Source organism: Sciurus carolinensis, chromosome 10 (assembly GCF_902686445.1).
Source record: "Sciurus carolinensis chromosome 10, mSciCar1.2, whole genome shotgun sequence".
NCBI lineage: Eukaryota > Metazoa > Chordata > Mammalia > Rodentia > Sciuridae > Sciurus > Sciurus carolinensis.
Window position 1 is genome coordinate 28,035,771 of NC_062222.1, and position 18,339 is coordinate 28,054,109.

The following is an 18,339-nucleotide window of genomic DNA, read 5'->3' on the forward strand; positions in this document are numbered from 1 at the left end:
GCCGGACCCGATTTAGGGAGAGAGAGGCCGTCCAGAGTTAAGGACAACGCTACTTCCGGTCTCCTCACTTCCGGCTTCGCTGCTCCTGGTGCTGGTTCTGGAGGCTGGGTTGAGAGGTCGCTGGTCCGAGTGTCCTCGGCGGTTGGTCAGTGTGAGCCTGTGACAGCTGCAGTTGCTCCCCGCCCCCGAGGATCCGAGGTGTGTGGGGGAGGGGAAGAAGGAAGAGGTCCGGGTCGCGTTTCCGCTCACTTCTTGCTCGAGTTGAGGCGATTCCAGAGAGCAGCGGCAGGATAATCTTCGACTTGAGAGCTGCCGGGTTCCCTGCAGACAGGTGAGGGCGGTGTGGGCCCGCCGGGGAAAGGGCGGGGGAAGATGGTTTGAGGGCGGACACGTTGCCTTTGGCTCCACTGCTCCGGACTTTTCACCGAGGACTTCTATCTTGGTCTGTAGCGTATCTTGCTAATATTCTGCCTCTGGTTTCGGCCCCTTCGTTCCTGCAGTCCTGCCGAGTGTACCCCAGGAACAATGGCGTGAGGGAGGAGGACGACCCTTTGGGTCAGCACCCTCGGTTTGCATGCAAGAGTGGAAAAGGGTTGCAGGGTCCAGATCTTGACGAAGTGTCGGAGTGAGCCACCCTCGGGTTTGGTGTCCAACTTTCATTTCGTGTCCCCTCCCTGCATCCTTCACTTCCTCTCTCCAGTGGAGAGGAAGGGAGACAGTGATAGTCCCTTGGAGAGGTTCGTCTGGCAGTGGTGCAGGGAGGAGCCCTGCTGGTGAAAAGTCCCAAGACTTGACTGCTTCTGAGGACGTCCAAGGAATACTGGAGTTTAGGGAAGGGACTTGTGGCCATATCTTCTGGTTCGTCCCTCTTTGCCCAGTTATTGCTGCTTACGTGTCTAGGGAAGGAAACTTTTCTTTTTAACACAGTTTTTAAACTCAAGACTTTTTCCTCTCTTACTTTATTATTGCTTCCTTGGCTTTGTTCTTATCTTCCTCTTGAGCCTTTGATCTCAAAAAGTTTGTGCTTTACACTTCCTGCAGATCCTTTAACCACCCGTTTAGGATTTCTGTTTCTTGTCTCTTTTCTCCTAAGTATGCTTACTCAGTTCTTATTGAAGAGGAAACAATGTAAGATCTGCAGGACTTTTCATCAACGTGTGTTTTCGTGCTTTCACCTGTAAGCGTGTGTTCACGTTTGCCATTTCATTAACTTCGTTGACCGAAAGGTGCACCAGATTGGTTACTTTCAGCCAGCCCTTTATAGGTTACGTTTAGCCAGCTGCAGGGATTGGCCATTTCATTACTGCGCTTTCAGAGTGAGTACAGCCAACTATATTTTAGTACTGTTTTAATTATACTTTTCCGTCGTTTTTGTTTTCCTTGTTCAACGGGACCAATGCCCTTTCCTAGACACAAAGTTCAACACCATTATCTGGGGAAATAGACAATATTTCTATTATAATTTTATTTTCTGGAATAAGATCCCTTCCTCAATTTGGTTCCTTTTCAAGTCCATATATTAGTTTTCCTTAGATTATGACTTGACTTGATTCTGTGCTATGAGTTGAGGTCTGTGGATTTTCCAGCGTCTTCATCCCCATCCCTGAAATCATATGCCAGGTTTTGTTTGAGTGCCTTTTTTTTTTTTTTTTTTTTTTTTTTTGCCCTGTTCTGGAGAGAATGTCCATTCCTTTATGCAAGTTCTCAACAGAGATATATGTCTAAATAGATTAAAAGCACTTCTTAGTGTCTTGTTGAAGTTAGTGAAAACAGATTTTTTGGTGGAACTGTTATTTTCCCAAATTGTAAATGGCTTGTTTGGGGCCAAGAAGAGTAGAATGCAGGGATTCCAACTTGATATTGAAATCTCTAAGTACTTCAGAATTTAAGTGTGTCTACATTTCTTCCTAGACTTACAGAAGGAAGTGACACTATTTATTTAGTTCCTGATTTGTGGTTTGAGGTTTCTCTTTAGGCATGACTGGCTGTAGCCAATGCTTTGGTGATCCAGGGGATTAATAAACTCATGTGCTTAGGTACAGCTGAGTAAAAGATTTATATTCTGGTTGTACTTTGCTTTCATATCTTGTTTTCACTTGGCATTTACCTTGGGCTTTAGTTTTTCAAGGAAGAACAAATAAGATATTTCTTCCATGTGGATCCTAAGCCTTTGTTATGTTGCTGCTTTCTCTTGACAAACCCTCTCCCTCCATTCTACATTAGGTATTTTAATGATTGTATCTTAGTAAGTTAGAATCTTTCCAAACTTAAGTTTTAGAATTCATATTTATTGATTTGATTGTGAAGTATTTTTTGATTGAAGGTTAAAGTTCTAAAGGTTTGAAACTTGTTTCATATAATTTTAGAACTTGAGGGTTATACAACTTTTCTGAATCAGTCTAACTAGTTTCTGGTGTTATTTTACTCACAAAATGATCTTTCTTCTGTGTAGCATCCTAACTTGGGGGAGCAGTCAACATAACTTTTTAAAGAATGTTATGTTAAAATTAGTTTCTTTCGAAGGTAATGACAAATTCAGAAGCTATATTTTATCTAACTCCATAGTGACTATTGCATTTGTTTGCCCACTGTGCCAGAAATCATGCTTAGTGCTTTACATGAGTATTTCATCTAATCCTGTTAGCAACTTCATAAGGTGACTAACCTCCCTGTTTTATAGATGAAGAGATTGAAACAAATGGCTAACTGGAACTAAAATAATCTGTTCAGAATTACAGATGAAGCCAGGATTTGATCCTAGGTGTTTGGCGGCAGACTACTCTATAGTTACACTTCTGTTACATTCTTTTGGGAATGAATTGGGGATATGTCACCTGATTTCTATCAGACATTAAGAAAAGGTCTTTTCCTATATTGCTTTTCAGTAGATGAACAATTACTTGAATGTCCTACTGAAAAGTACAACAAAAAGAAGTGAATTTGAACAGTGTTTATAGGATGGTAGTCAGTAGGGTTTTCCCACCTGGTGGTATAACTCTGTGGGTGTATTGTGTTCCTTAATGACATACAAAGAGTGGAAAATATGAAAATAAGTTATAATTTAATAATCTTGGCATAAAAACCATCTTTAAGCATAAATAAATTTCAGAATAGTAAATTTGGGATAGAGAAAGGTATATATTTAGCAGGGAACTTAAGGTAATATACCTACAGATGAAAAACAGTATTTGTACAGATTAAAAAAGTGAGTTGTTCCACATACTGTGGAAGTTGATGACTTAAGGTCCATGACAATCTAAAAGATGTATACCAGCATTACTTATGGGATCTAGGGAAAAGGCTTTGTTAAGAAAGGGTCTGAAAACAATCTTGTTATCAATGGTTTCTACTACATTTACATAGTCATGTAAACTACTTAATATCTCTAGCAGATTCTCAACTATTTCTATGAGACAAAATATATATGTATTTTTCTCTTTATTTTCTGATCTTCTCTGATCTCTCATTCCTCTCCGTCTCTTCTAAACCTTTGTCCTAAGATGGTCATAAGCAGATGTTGCTTAGTTTTGTTAGCAGTTGATTTCTAAAAAAAGAACTTATGATCTTTTAATGAATTATTTTTCCCCCTTAACAAACATACTTAAGTAAATGTTATTCTTAGAGGCAATCTGCTTTGAAATCCGCTTCTGATACTACTTTTATTTCATATTGAGACATATAGAATCCTAAGTTTTTGCCTAACTTTGTCACTTTACCTTAATCACTAGAATCTGAATCACTGGGTATTGAGCTTTTTTTGTTCGTAGTTGTGGTGGTGCTGGGGATTGAATCTAGGATCTTGTGCTTGTTAGACAAATTCTCTACCACTGAACTACATCCCTAGCCCACAGTGATTCAGGATTTGGAAAAATTCAGATCTCCTCTCAAAGCACAAAGATTTGTCACCAAAAATAAATGTTTAGAATATTTGGGCTTTGAAGGCTGTTGTAAAAACTGGTAATTGTTCAATTCTTTTGTGAAAATAGAGTTTTATCATTGCCATCTTCTCACTAAAGTTTTGTTTGATTTCATTTCTATCTGCTATTGCATTGAACTAGCAGCTCCTTGATATTCATGCTTGATTCTCTTTGATCCTTTGGGGAGCAATAACGGATTTTGGAGCAGGATTGTAAGAGCAGCAGACTTGGGATGAGGCCTAAAATCATCCAGAGGGGAAGTCAGTTGGTCAACCCCCATTTCTGCTAGCATGAGATAGAATCCTAGAGCAGGGTTTTCAAACTTTTCTGCATCATAGCATACATACAAAATAATTACATTTGTGTTGGCATACTATAGCTAGGGCCTCCCTAGCTCACTCAAAGTTTTGGGGGCAAGGGAGTGGGACAGTATTTCAGCACATCTGTAATCCATTCTTGGCATGGTGGTTGGAAAGTTTTGCCCTAAAGAAGAAAATGTTCCTCCATGTTTCATACCTTTATGTTTGTTTAGCATGTAATAATTACAAAGCACTTTCACATATGTTCTCATGTTTATTCCAGCCATGTCATTTAGTGAAACAAATAACATAGCCATGTAGAAATGAAGAAATTGAGATTTAGGTAAAGTGCTTTGTACAAGGTCTTACACCTAAAAGGGGATGGATCAAGAATTCATGTGCTAGGTAGAAAGAATCCTTAGGGGTTCATGCAGGGACCTGTAATCTCTAGGATGCTCAGGACCCTGTCTGCTTTGGTTGTTATTTCTGTTTTCTGAGGTAGTTTCCAGGCACCTAGAACCCCATAATAGTTATCATTTAATGAGTGCTAATCTGGCTTTCTAAATCACTATAGTGATTAAATAATTTCAGGACATTGAGAGTGGAGATCAGGTTCCAGATAAAGTGTGTGACATTGGTGGCATGGATGGTGGTGGTGGTGCTGGTAAGGGAGATGGTCAAGTGGACTGTCAGGGGTTATCTTCACAGTTTGGAGACAATCATTCAGATGTAAAGGTGTTTGGGTAGAGGAGGATTAAAAAGAGAAATGTAGTAAAACTTGAAGTAACTTGAGCCATTAGTATTTAGGTAATTCTAACAAAAGGGTTAAAAATGTAGATCATCTTCATATATGGCTAAGTGTTAATGTAGACCATTTCTTCTGTGGGTTTTTTTTTTTTTTTTTTTTTTTGTGACAGGGAATGAACCCAGTGCCTTCTGTGTGCTAAGCATGTTCCACTATTGAGCAACATCCCTAATCCTAGATTATTCTTAAAAATAGACTTATAGCTCTTTTTGTATTTTCTACTTTTGTATACAGTATACAATTACTTTTAAAATTAAAATATTTTAATTATTAAAGTACTATACTATAGGTTCTTTTGGTGCTGGGGATCAAACCCAGGGCCTGTGCATGCTAGGCATGTACTCTCCCACTGAACTATATCCCCTACTCTTATATGTTCTTGAAAGAAAAATTCTAATTGCAGATAGAAGTTTCTTCTACTCCCCAGTCCCTCTAACCCTCATGTCTTCTCTCAGTTAATTTGAGAAGTAGCTATTAAGAATCAGATGAAATATATGAGGAAGCCCCAAACCTATTCTCTCTGATATGATAGTAACTAGCCACATGTGCTGTTTAAATTAGTTGAAATAAAATAAAAAATTCAGTTCCTCAGTTGCACCAACCTCATTTTGGTGCTCAGTGACCACTTGTGGCTTGTGGCTGCTTTTTATGGGACAGTGCACGTTTGGAACATTACCAACATTTGCGAACCTGCTAAAATGTTAAAATATTATATGTTTGGTAACATAATTAGTTTATTTTTGAAGCAAGATTTGAAAATCCCTGTGTTCCCCATGGTGCCTGGCAGTTTTTGTTTTAGCTGATGAAATATTATTGCCATGTTCTCTCTCAGTTTTTAACTAAATCCAGATGGTCAAAGTCTAAGTCTAATGTTTTTCTTGGATACTGGAGATTATAGTTAGCTGCTTTTCTAGGATAAAGATGTCAGCTTTCTAAGGACATAAGTGTTTCCTCTCTTGAGCTCTAGATGTATATCTTGGTATCTGATTGACAGCTTCTTAAATATCTTAAAGGTATCTCAAATCCAGTATGTCTCAGACTAAACTGATTTCCCTTCCTCCTCTTCAAACCCCCAAACACTGGTCCTTTTTCTTTGTTCCTTTTTTTTTTTTTTTTTGAGTGAAAGATGCCATTATATTTTCATTTTCTAATCCAGAAAGCTAGGAGTGATCCTTATATCCCTGTCCCTGAAACATCAAATGTGTCAACAAGTTTTATAATTCTTACTTTCTAAATGTCATTTGAATCTATTCCCATTTCCACTCACACCACCTTAGCTTGTTACCATTAGCTTGACTGAAACTTCTGTTAGCCTCCATTCTTGGCTACTTTTGACCCTTCTGTAATCTGTTACCCATCCTGAAGACACAATAATTTATTTCGAAATATGGTCTGATTTTCATGCTCTTCTTTAATCGTTCTATGGCTTTCCATTGCTTCTAGAGTAAAAATACAAAACTCCTTATCAATGCATGGTTCCCCAGCTTCATCTTCTGCCTAACTACCCACTTCACCCATGGTTGGCCTGGGTGAAAGTCCTTTGTACTTGATTGCTCCCTGCCATTTTTGCACATGCTTTCTCTTTGTCTGAACCACTCTTCTTCACTTCACTTGTTACCCTCCTGTCATTGCATGTTCACACCTTAGCTCAAGTTTTGCTTCTTTAGGGAATACTCCTACCTCCCAGATTAAGGTAATAATATTATACATTTCCAAAGTTACAGATGACTTTTATTTGTTGGATTATAAGGTTGCCTTTCCCTTCAGTGGCCTAAAACCCTTTGAAGGTAGGAATAATATCTAGTTGTCTTTTTTTCCCCCATTATTAAGTTCCTAGGACCTAGGTCAGGACCTGACATCTGTATATCAAACTCATTAAATTTCTAAGTTGATGTGAAGATTTCAGCTCATGGAATTTTGTAATATAAAATTTGAATATGAGTTTTTATAACATAGTTGTTAAAATAGTAGTAGTTAGCTAGATACCGTGGCACATCCCTGTAATCCCAGCAACTTGGGAGGCTGAGGCAGGAGGATCAAAAATTCAAAGCCATCCTCAGCAATTAAGTGAGGCCCTGAACACTTAACCAGACTGTCTCAAAATAAAAAATAAAAAGGGCTGGGGATATGGCTCCGTGGTTAAAATACCCTTGGTTTGATGCCAGGGCAAAAAAGGTTAAATTGCTAGACTAAATTGCCAATTAGTTTTTCAGATATGTGGAAACAAATTATTAGTTTATAAAATATAACATGTTCTTGGATTATTTATAGTAAACTTTATTTAAGTTAACAGTTTTATTGTGAAGATGGTATAAAGGTCGTGTATACCCCCTACCTTTTATTAACATTAATATGTTAATAAATATGCTCATTAAATAATATATTAATATATAATTATGCTTCCTATTATTAACATGTTATAGATTAACATATTTCATTATTATATATTTGTTAAAATTAACCAATATTGACACTATGATTAATTAAATCCGTATTTTATTCACATTGCCTGATGTCTTTTTTCTGTTTCAAGATCCCACCCAGGGTACTATAATCTATTTAGTTGTCGTGTGTTCTTTTGGTTTGACAGTTTCTCAGATATCCTTGTTTTGCAAGATTGATAGTTTAAAGATTATGAGTCAGGTAGTTTGTATACTGTCCCTTAACTGGGATTTATTTGATGTGTTTCTCATAATTAGACTGATTAATGTGTTTTGGGGAGGAAGACCACATTGCCATTTCCCGTTATGCATTGAGAGTATCATACTGTCAATACCACTTAGTACTGTTGATGTCAAACCTTGATGACTTGGCTTGTCAGGTTTGTACACTATGAAGTAACTTTTTTCTCTTTCCTTTGTATATTGTAATTCCTTGAGAAGAGAACCTCCTAGTGAAGGACACAATTGGAGAATGGGGAATTATGGTTCACTTCCTTTAGGGTCAAGTATTTATAAAAACTTTTGGGAAATATTCGATATGGAAACTTATCTGTTCTTCCCATTTATTGATTTATTCATTTATATCAGAATGACTCATGGATATTTATTTTATACTGAGTTATAATCCAGTAGTCTTATTTTTTGCTCATATTGTTCTAGCCTTAGCCATTGGAGATCTTTTAGTTAATGCCTAGATTCCTTCGACATACCCCCATCATTGTGAGATTTGTGTAGTTTTCATTTTGACTTTTGAGCAATTTTTTTTTTTTTTTTTTTACTTTCTGACACTACAACATGCCCCAGGCTCATCTTGGTGTGTATTACCTGCCCCAGTCCTAGAATCAGCACTTTCTCCAAGGAGCCCTTATTCTTTTTATTAGAGAATGATTAGAAACCAATTCCTGAGTTCTGTGTGTTTGTCATTACTTTTGAGGGTTCATTGTTTCTAGGCCCTCTCAGAAGACAGAACAAGAAAATATATGGTTGTATGCTAACCTATGCATATGCACACTATATGTAAATCTGTATGTATATTAAGCTATACTCAGGTTATTTACCATGAACTTTTTTCCACTGAAAAAATTACCTGTAAATTTGAATGGGTTTAATTTGATATGGTTTGGTGATTTAGTAACAGAGTAACTCTCCAGTTAGTCATTGCTAAGGAGAAAAACAGTTCTTACTTATAATAGGTAACCTGTTAGATCTAGAATGAAATTAGTTATGGTAAACACTGAAACAAGTGGTTCTCTTGGTTTTGGTTGGCTTCACTGCTAATGTTCTGAAACTCAACTGGCCATATATGAAGAATGCAGCCACCCGTTCACTGAATAATTTATAGTTTATTTACAGCCAGTTTTCAGAGATCAGCTTAGTTTTTGTTTTTATTTGTTTTATTTTTTTGGTACCAGGGATTGCAGGGCATTTAACCGCTGAACCACACCCCCATCCCTTTTTAAATATTTTATTTAAAGACAGAGTCTCCCTGAGTTGCTTAGGGCCTTGCTAAGTTGCTGAAGGCTGGCTTTGAACTTGATCCTCAGCCTCCAGCTGCTGAGATTATAGGCATGGAGAGTGTTATCCTTTACTTCTTAATAGTTTCTCTGTAATAGTCTGAAGAAGAAAAGAAAAAGTCTTCTCCAAACAGTAATTTTGTTACTTGGTTAAAAATTGATTATGGTGGTGGAGATGGGCATAATTGAATATCTGTTAGAATGACTGCTAAGTTGTTTTTCTTACTAAATGTAATTAAGAATTAACTGCATTTGGTCAGAGTATCTGAATTTATCTTATGTGTTTATCTTTTTTGGTTTTTTCCCCTTTTCTTTTTTGGAGCTGGGGATTGAACCCAGGGATTTGTGCTTGCAAGGCAATCTCTTTACCACCCATCTACATCCCAGCCCTTTTTGTGTTAATCTTAATGAGCAACTTGAAACTTATTAGTATCTAAAAGGACTTGTAGATGTCTGTCAAAACAGCTTTTACAGTTACCAAATAGGTATTACTATAAAGACAGAGCATGAGGTGATTCTGTATTATCTTATTTCTTTTTATTTGGTTATTCTGTTTATGAAAGGAAATGTGATATATTTTGAATATATTGCTTGGTAAATCATTTTCAGTTCACTATCATTTGCATGGATAGTACGGAAAGATTTTTTTTTTTTCTTTAGGAAAGCTATCATAGAAAACAAGATTATTTTAAGTTGGTTTGATGAAACAAAACTTCTGTATTTTGGATATTGTTTTCAACTCTAAACATGTTTTTTTTAATTGGAGTCACTACGTAGTTTAATTCAAATTTAACTGTAAAAGTAAGTTCAACTTGAAAATTAATATTGAATTATGAAATCAAAACACGTCTTGCTATTCTCTTCCCGTTTATTCATGAATGAGAAAGAGTGGACATATTCTAATAGATTCTATTGAGAGTGAGAGATATAGAGCCACTTTCTTTAATCTTTAATCTTTAGCATGGTAACCAGACTCTGGAATGTCACAGAACAGTCAAAGAAGCTCAGCAAGATTGGATCAAAGCAAGCCGGTCTTGCTACTTTCAGTTCAGTGTTCTGTATTTAACCTTGACTCACCAATTGGAACTCATTCCATATGTTGTTGTTATTTATAGTACTTCTCAAACTTTTTTTTTTTTTTTTTTTTTTTGCTATTCACACAAAGAATTACTCAAGATGTTTCTGTGAAGATTTATTATAAAAAAATCAGTAAATTTCTCTGAAGACTTATGTGTACTGTTTTGTACAAGTGAATTTTGCTTTAGCTTCTATTATATACTTATTTTACTAAATTCATAATCCAATGTGATGAGCCTTGTTTATCATGTGTATGCTTGCCCTGTTTATATCTGCCCTCCTGTGTCTTGGGCATACTATTTTAGACCTCCAGTGGTATATGAGCACTTACATTATGATTTCTGTTCAACAACTCTTATCCCATAGAAACTTTAGTATCAGACTGCTGAGTCTTTGAACTCAGCGGCAACATTGACTGTACATGGAGTCTGTTTTGTTTTTCTCTTCTATCCATAGAGTCTTTTGTTTCACCTTATGCTCTTATCTTTGGGGATCTGGCAAAGTTAATACCGGGCTGCTTTATCCAGGGATCTAAGACCCCAAATGCATTTTGTTGTAGGGTATAGAATTCTCCCTCATTATTTTCCCTCTGGATAGACCTATTCATTCAGCTTATAGAAATCAAAAATGATTTTTATAGTAAAATCAAAACAGCCCCAGTTATATGACTTGTAAACTTCAGGTGATATTATGTATATATCTTTACAAATGCTAATTAGTAATTCTCTTTGTAAGCCTTTGATCCTTACACTCATTATTTAATGAATAACTCTGGCTAATTATAGAATATGAACTCCAGAAATGGCTTTATGACATTTTTGGCTTCCAGTATAACTGCCTGGGGGCTTGAATATGAGTGGTAGTTTTATAGTAGTAATTTATTGTTCTGCTTTAAAGATAATTGAACTCATATAAATATATATCTCTGGGAAGGGGCATTGCAGGAGTTTGAACCCTGGTCCCTGCTTATACTAAGCAAGTGCTCAGCCACTGAACTGGATCCCCAGCAGAAAAATGTATATCTTAAACAGCACAAGTTACTAGTCATTAACTTTTTAATCTTTTCACTCATATATGTTATGAGTGAAACTTATAAACAAGCTTATCTTTACAAAATAATTGTAAATAGGTGAGAGCATTTAAAATATGAGTAACATAAGATTTAGTATATTTCCCTGCAACTCTTGGAAAATAGTTTTCCTCCTCTTTTTTTTTTTTTTAGTGCTGGGGAATCCGACCCAGGGCCTTGCATATGCTAGGCAGGCACTCTACTAATGAGCCACATCCCTGCCAATTTTTCAGTTTTGTGCTGTGTTTTACTGTCTGCCTCAGGTTATTTGGTCTTTCCTGGAGCCGAATGTTTATGGTATATTTTCCTAATTCGTTCTACTTTAACATTAGGGAGCAGATGATAAATTCTATTTCATAAGAAAGTAGAAGGTAGCAAAAATGAACTGCCCTAATGATCTGTAATTTTCAACATTCCATTCTTCGCTGTCTCTACAGGTTCCTTCCTCTTTTGATTCGTGTCTGAGTGAAAGATTGCCACCTTTTATCTAAGGGTAATTCTTTTACCTTTGCTCAGAATTTTTTGCTGTTATTAAAAATATTTAAATCTAATTTTAAACTTATAGAACATTTTCAAAAAGAGTACAGAGAATTCCCTTGTATTCCTCACCCTACTCCCCCTGATGCTGACATCTTACGTAACCATAATTAACAAGGGTAGGCAGTTAACATTTGTATAATATTATTGATTAAACTGCAGATCTTATTAGAATTAAACCAAATTTTCGACTCCTGTCCTTTTTTCTGTTCCAGGAGTCTATCCAGGAACCCTCCATTGTCTTTTCTAGTCTAAGTTTCTCATTCTTTCTTTGTCTCTCATGAACATGACGCTTTGAAGAGAACAGATCGGTTAATTTTTAGCATGTCTCTTAATTTGTGTTTGTACAGTGTCTGAGCTTATACATTTTAGCATTTACTGAGTGAATCTTGTTGGCAACATTTGTGGTATTTGTGTCTGATGATGATTCTGTTTGCTGTTATTTTCTTTGTATATTTTTAATTGAAGTTCTTTTTTAAGGAAGAGTCACTTTTTCTCCTGTTTGCTTGTTTGTTTATGTCATTGTGGACTCATTAATACTTATTCTGTGTTTTTAAATCCAGTGCTATCCTTTATTTATTTCAGTTTTTTAAGGAGCACTAGTGACTCCTGTGTTCTTTTGGATACCCCCCCATTTTTTTTTCTTTTAGATTTTTCTTAGTTTCTGACACAAGATGATGTTCTAGCCCATCTTATATTTTCCTGTCTCAGTCTTAGAATCAACTACTTTGTCTAGAGTCTTGATTCTTTTTATTGAAGTATTTAGAGACCAAAATCTGGGCACCAGATATACTTACTGTCACCGCAGTGTCTTTGCTTCTAGGCCCTTAGTGAACAGAGCTAGGAAAGTAAATTAACACACATAAATATGTGCATATATTAAAAACTATGAATTTATACTGATATAGTCCAACACCACAGGGGTTCCAGTCCAACACCACAGGGGTTCATTTCAGCATTTCTTTCTTTCTTTCAGTGGTGGCTGATTTAGAGGAATCGATGAGGGTAGGACACAACATGGGGTCTTCTGACTGCAGCTGCTATGTGTCTTACCAATTGCCACTTGTATAAGTAGTGATGTGTGAGGTACATCATTATGTGACCAACTTCCATGAGGAATTTAGAGCCAAGTAATTTACTTTTAGTCTAAAAATTGATGAGTTCTGTTTGGCAAGTATGTATTATTGGTAGATTCTTTGTCATTTATGATGACTTGACTGTTCGTTATTTGGAAAACCAGTGTTGTTAGATGTATGTAATCCTGAGAAACTAGAGAATTATGTGTACTGATTTGTCTTAGTTTATGAATTTGATTTTCAGTGATCTGATTTCTGAATCAGTATTGTTGAGAGATAATTAGGGAAAGTTTGTATGTGAGCTACTGGAAAGAGTGGCAGCACAGTCATTGATGGGACTCATCACAATAAATAATAAGTGCAAGTAGTCTCTTTATGGGACTTTTTTTATGTGAATGTTCCTCTGATAGATGTTAAATTAGAAATTTCCTGCTCAGCAGAGAGTGAAGTCTGCGTGACAGTGATCTGAATGAAACCACTGTGGAGTAATGAATCGTTCAAATTTGTCTATAAGTTAACATTAAAATCCATGTTAGACATTCCCTCTGTGTTTATTATTTTTTTAGTTGTAGATGGACACAATACTTTATTTTATTTATTTATTTTTACTTTTATGTGGTGCTGAGGATCAAACCCAGTGCTTCACCTGTGCTAGGCAAGCACTCTACCACTGAACCACAACCCCAGCCCATTCCCTGTGTTTTTAACTATACCCAAATGTGTCATGTCCAAAGGGAATGCTATAATAATAATGTTAGTAGTAATAATAATAGCAGACCAGGTATGAGAGTGTAAACTGAATTTGTGCCCCATTTTAAAGCATTATAGGAGTTTAAAATTAATCAAAGTAAGATTTAAGAATGCTTTGTGATTTTTTCCTGTTTAGAATGAAATCCTGTCATTTTAGGCAACGTGTAGATCACTAAGTGAAATAAGCCAAGCGCAGAATGACAAGTATTGGATGCTCTCACTCATGTAAAATCTGTGAAGGTTGATCTCGTAGAAGTTGAGAGTAGAGTGGTAGTTACCAGAGACCGGGGGAGTAAGGGAGAGGGAGGAATGGAGAGGTTGCTCAGTGAGTACTAAGATACAGGGAGGTAGAAGTAAGCAATTCTAGTGTGCTGTTATTGCACAGTGGGTTCATTATAGGTAATAATTATGTACTATATAACTAAAGAAACTAATAGGAAGGATTTTCAATGTTTTGGCCATAAAGAAGTAATCAGTAAGAAATAGATGTTTAACCTGATCATACAATGTATACACATTGAAACATGATGTGATATTCTATTAATATGAATAACTTCTGTGTTTATCACTTAAAAAATAATTAATTCCCCACTTATTAGTCTGCTAATTTAAACCTGCTTTTTAAAATCTCTGGGTCAGAGTGCTTACAAGTAGAAAAAGTAGGTTAATGGAGCCATTCTCTGAGAGCTTATTAGGTGCCAGGCATTGTACTAGGTTTTACATTTGTAGTCTCAATACGCTTTTGGCAGTAGAGGTTTTCTCCCCATTTTACAGATTAGGCAGTTGAGACTGGAAAAATTAACACAGCTATTAAGGAACAGAGCTATGACTTGAACCCATATGAAAGTGAAAAAGATGAATACATTTAAGAAACTAAATAGAAAAAAGTTATTTAAAGGTAGAAGCAAGAAATTGAGGGAAAACAAGTAGGTAAGGTATATTTTTAATAATAACAACAAAAGAAAGCAAAGACATTGTGTTAAGTATTTATTATTTTGTCTGCCCCTCAGTATACTAACACTAGTATATATGCTAATTTCTAAGTGTTCAGGAAAAATGTATGTAAATATTTGCATTATTGTGTGACTCAGATCTAAAAAGTAAATTCTGCATTCAAGGCTCATGGTGATTAATAGAGGAAATTTATAAATAAAATACAGGATAATAATGCCTTTTCAGAGGAATATCAACCAGGAATATCAGCAGCGCTGGCATTATACTGTCTTAGAGCTTGGGTAGAATTTGAGCATGTGACTGACGATGCTTATTGCTTGAGCAGAGTCGCAGGGAAAGAAAATTTAGAAAGCTGTTTGGAGAATAGTGAGTAAGTTTGATTTATCTGATGAAGTATAATTGGAAAGAAGATGGTTGAGGTCATGGGAGGATTTTGTATGCTGAGGAGTTAGCTTTTATATTGTAGACATTTTGAAGATATACATACTGTTTTATAGTATAAAGTAGTAGTTCCTGCTGTAAAACATGTTGAGCTAGAGTGGTGAGGAGTGCTAATTTACATAGGTTGTTCATGACTGACCCTTTTGAATTGATGCTTGAACAGATATGTGAATGAAATGAGAGTTGTGTGAAAATCTGGGAATAAGAACCTCCCAGACAGAGGAAATAGCAAGAGCAAAAACAAGTTTGGTGTCTTGGAGGAACCGTGAAGAGGGCTCTGACTGGAACCAAGTGTCAGGAAAAAGTGGGGGAATGTGGTTCAAGAGGTATTTAGCAGCTAAGATTGGTATGTGTGGCATAGAAATGAGAACACCTGGCAGATGAGGGAGTTGTAAGAAGATTTGAATTGCAATTAGCAGTAATTGAAAAAATAAGACAAGTTAGGCTTGACACTAATGAAGTGTTAAAATGTGTGTGACAGCCAGGTGCAGTGGCGTGCTCTTGTACTCCTAGCTGCTCAGGAGGCTGAGGCAGGAGGATTTTAAGTTTGAAGTCAGCCTGGGTAACCAGGTAACCCTGTCTCAAAATAAAAAGTGAAAAAAAGACTGGGGAGCATCCCTAGGCTCAGTCCTGGTAAGAGGGAGAAGAGGGGGAGGCAGATGTGCAAAAAAAATAAATAAAATATTAATGAATTTCTGTATACTTATTATCCAGGTTCAGTAATTATCTGGATTTCATCACATTTGCTTTATTCATTTATTAATGGGTTTGAGAGTCATTTGCCTCTTAAAGCCATGAAATTGTCAGGATGAAATAAAGGGGAAAGAAGGGATACAACCAGGACATTTATAATCATATTCCAACTCCGGGCTGATTGAAGTCTGTTTTAGAAAAGTATAGAGTACCCATGGTGATAGTTTTGAGGAAGAGCTATGCTGATCAGGAAAGGAATAGAGGCAAAGTATCCTTTTCTGAAATGCTTGGTACCCAGATGTGTTTTGGATTTGGACTTTTTTTCAGGTTTTAGAGTATTTGCATGTACATAATGAGTATCTTGGGGATGTGACCCAAGTCTAAACACAGAATTCATTTATGTTTCATATATATCTTACATGCATAACCTGAAGGTAATTTTGTACAATATTTTTAGCATGACTGTGACCTGTCACATGATGTCAAGTGTAGAACTTTCTGTTTGTGGTCACATGTCAGAACTCAAAAAGTTTTAGATTGGAGGACTTTGGATTTTAGATTTTTGGATTAGGGATGCTCAACCTGTACCAGTGTTGGATTAGGGATGCTTAATCTGTACCAGCTCAACCTGTACCAATGTTGATGGAACTGGAGTAGTTGTCCTATTGATCTTGAGTTGAACTTAGTAAACTTGTGGTATCTTTATATGATACTTATTAGTTATACAGTAGTTAAATATTTGATTCTCAATAGCTATATAATATATAAGTGAGGTTAGTAATCTCATTTTGCAATGAAGAAAGCAAAAGTTACAGAAGTAATGTGACTTCTATAAATTATATAAAGGGGCAGAGCTGGACCTTAAATTCATGTCTCCTGATAACTCCTTGGCTAGTTCATGCAACTTCGAGCAGTAGGCTTATTTGCCTAATACTTTTGAACTATGTTGACTTTTCAGTAGATTAACTGTTTTTGAAAGGCCATATTTTTACTAATACAGAAAGAAATTTCAAAGATTTTGAATTATGAGTTTTTAATAGAATTGTTTTCTCTTTTTGTAGGCAAACAAAAATCTGAATAATTTCATCCATCACAGATGGCATTTGTGCTTTTTGATATTGAAACAAAATATGGTCTCAGTTGAGATGCATAATTAGTTCACTAAGTACTGCGCCTTTCATTGTCTGAAGCCATAACTAGAACAATTAGAGTTGAATATTTGTGCCTTCTTTCTTCTTTCTGTTTCCTTTCTTCAATGGGGGTCTTTGTTGGGATTCATTGAAATTAAAAACGTAGTCCTTTAAATTGGAAGAAAATATAACTACTTGATAGTAAAAGGAAATACCTCTGTGAACACACATAGTCAATGACTTGAGCATTGGAAATATTCAATAGCACTTTTTTATTACATTTTCAAATAATTTTAACATGGTAGATTTAAGAAACTGCTGAATAAACTTTAAACTTATTATAGCACTTTATTTTTGCTTGCTCAGTGGTAACTGGATTAATGTGAAATATACGTTTTAGAAAATATAATGCCTTATGTAATTCCAAAAGACTAAAACTAAGACAAGTTCTTTTAGATCCTTTCTAGAAAGCTTTTGGGTTGTTTCTAAGCATTTTGAAATTAAGTTTTCCCATGAATTACATAATTTATTGATAACAGCAAGAAACTTATTTCTGGCATTCCTTTGGCATCATTGAGATAGTTATTTAGTATTTGGATCTGCCTTTATTAATGATGCCTCTTTAATTTTCCATATAATATTCACATATAAATGCTGAACTGTCAAATATAAAGACTTTTGTTGTGTAATGTCAAGGTATATATTATGGAAAATAAATAGTACCTGAAAAAAATTACATAAACTTGTTTTTTTGAGTTTTACGTCTTTTATTATAATTTTGTCTCAACATAAGCTCCTTCGTACATAACCTTTTTTAATTCTGGGTGTTGGGCAGCTACAGAAAAGGCTGTAGACTAGGAGTTTGATGGGGAGGAGAGTTGCTGTGTATCCTGAGGGTGAAGATGAAGTTAGTGGTCATTTGGTATGAGGAGAACTGGGGAGAGTGTGCTGTGAGAGGAGCTGGAGAAGTGGGTAGGGTGAGATGGCAAGCGGTGTTCTGAGCCACGCAGCATTGCTATTGTAGTGTTGGAAAAGTTTGCTGGAGGGCTGTTTGGTCCACCAGAGGAAGGCAGGGCAAGGCGATTCTCTACCAGTGCAGTTGCAGTGGGTTACACTTATGACATTAGAGTGAGTACATGTTAGGACCCATGGGACTTATTAGTCTCAGAAATAGTTTGTAGCATCAGGCTGTTTATTGAATTTCTCAACCCTGACACTAGGACATAATAGGCTAGATGATTTTTTATTGGGAGGGGGGATTAATTGTACAGCATTATAGAATGTTTAACAACATCCCTGGCCTCTACCTTCCAAATGTGTGATGCTGTTATCACTCCCTCCTCAGTTGTAACAACTAGACATTGCTGAATGTTCCCTGGCAAAATTCATCCACCTCCGCCCGTTGACAGCTTTGGCACTGTCAGTATCAACGATAGCATGTGCATAGTTTCAACACCAGGCTGAGTATTTCAGAACTCCTGATTCCTAGGTGTCCTGGTTTAATTCTGCAACTGTCAACTTCTAGGAATAAGAGGTTCCTGGATGCTACTGTATCTAGGAATCCGGTATCAGCAGAAGATGGGACAAATAAGATAATCGGAGGCTAATTCTTTAGTCTTGGGTTGCTGAAAGTGAA

General features: G+C 36.2%; 1 protein-coding gene across 5 annotated transcripts in view; it reads left to right on the forward strand.

Moving 5' to 3' along the window:
- The first annotated feature begins 66 nt into the window (after window positions 1-66).
- The window catches only part of Arfip1 (ADP ribosylation factor interacting protein 1), a 95,496-nt gene continuing 77,223 nt past the window's right edge, over window positions 67-18,339 (forward strand). For 2 of the 5 annotated variants that reach the window (XM_047566931.1, XM_047566935.1), the window contains exon 1: window positions 67-331. The gene's annotated coding sequence lies outside the window, so the exon portion shown is untranslated. Of the gene's footprint in view, window positions 332-423; window positions 443-839; window positions 859-18,339 lie in introns of those variants that run through there. The other 3 variants (XM_047566932.1, XM_047566933.1, XM_047566934.1) reach the window with 3 other exon arrangements.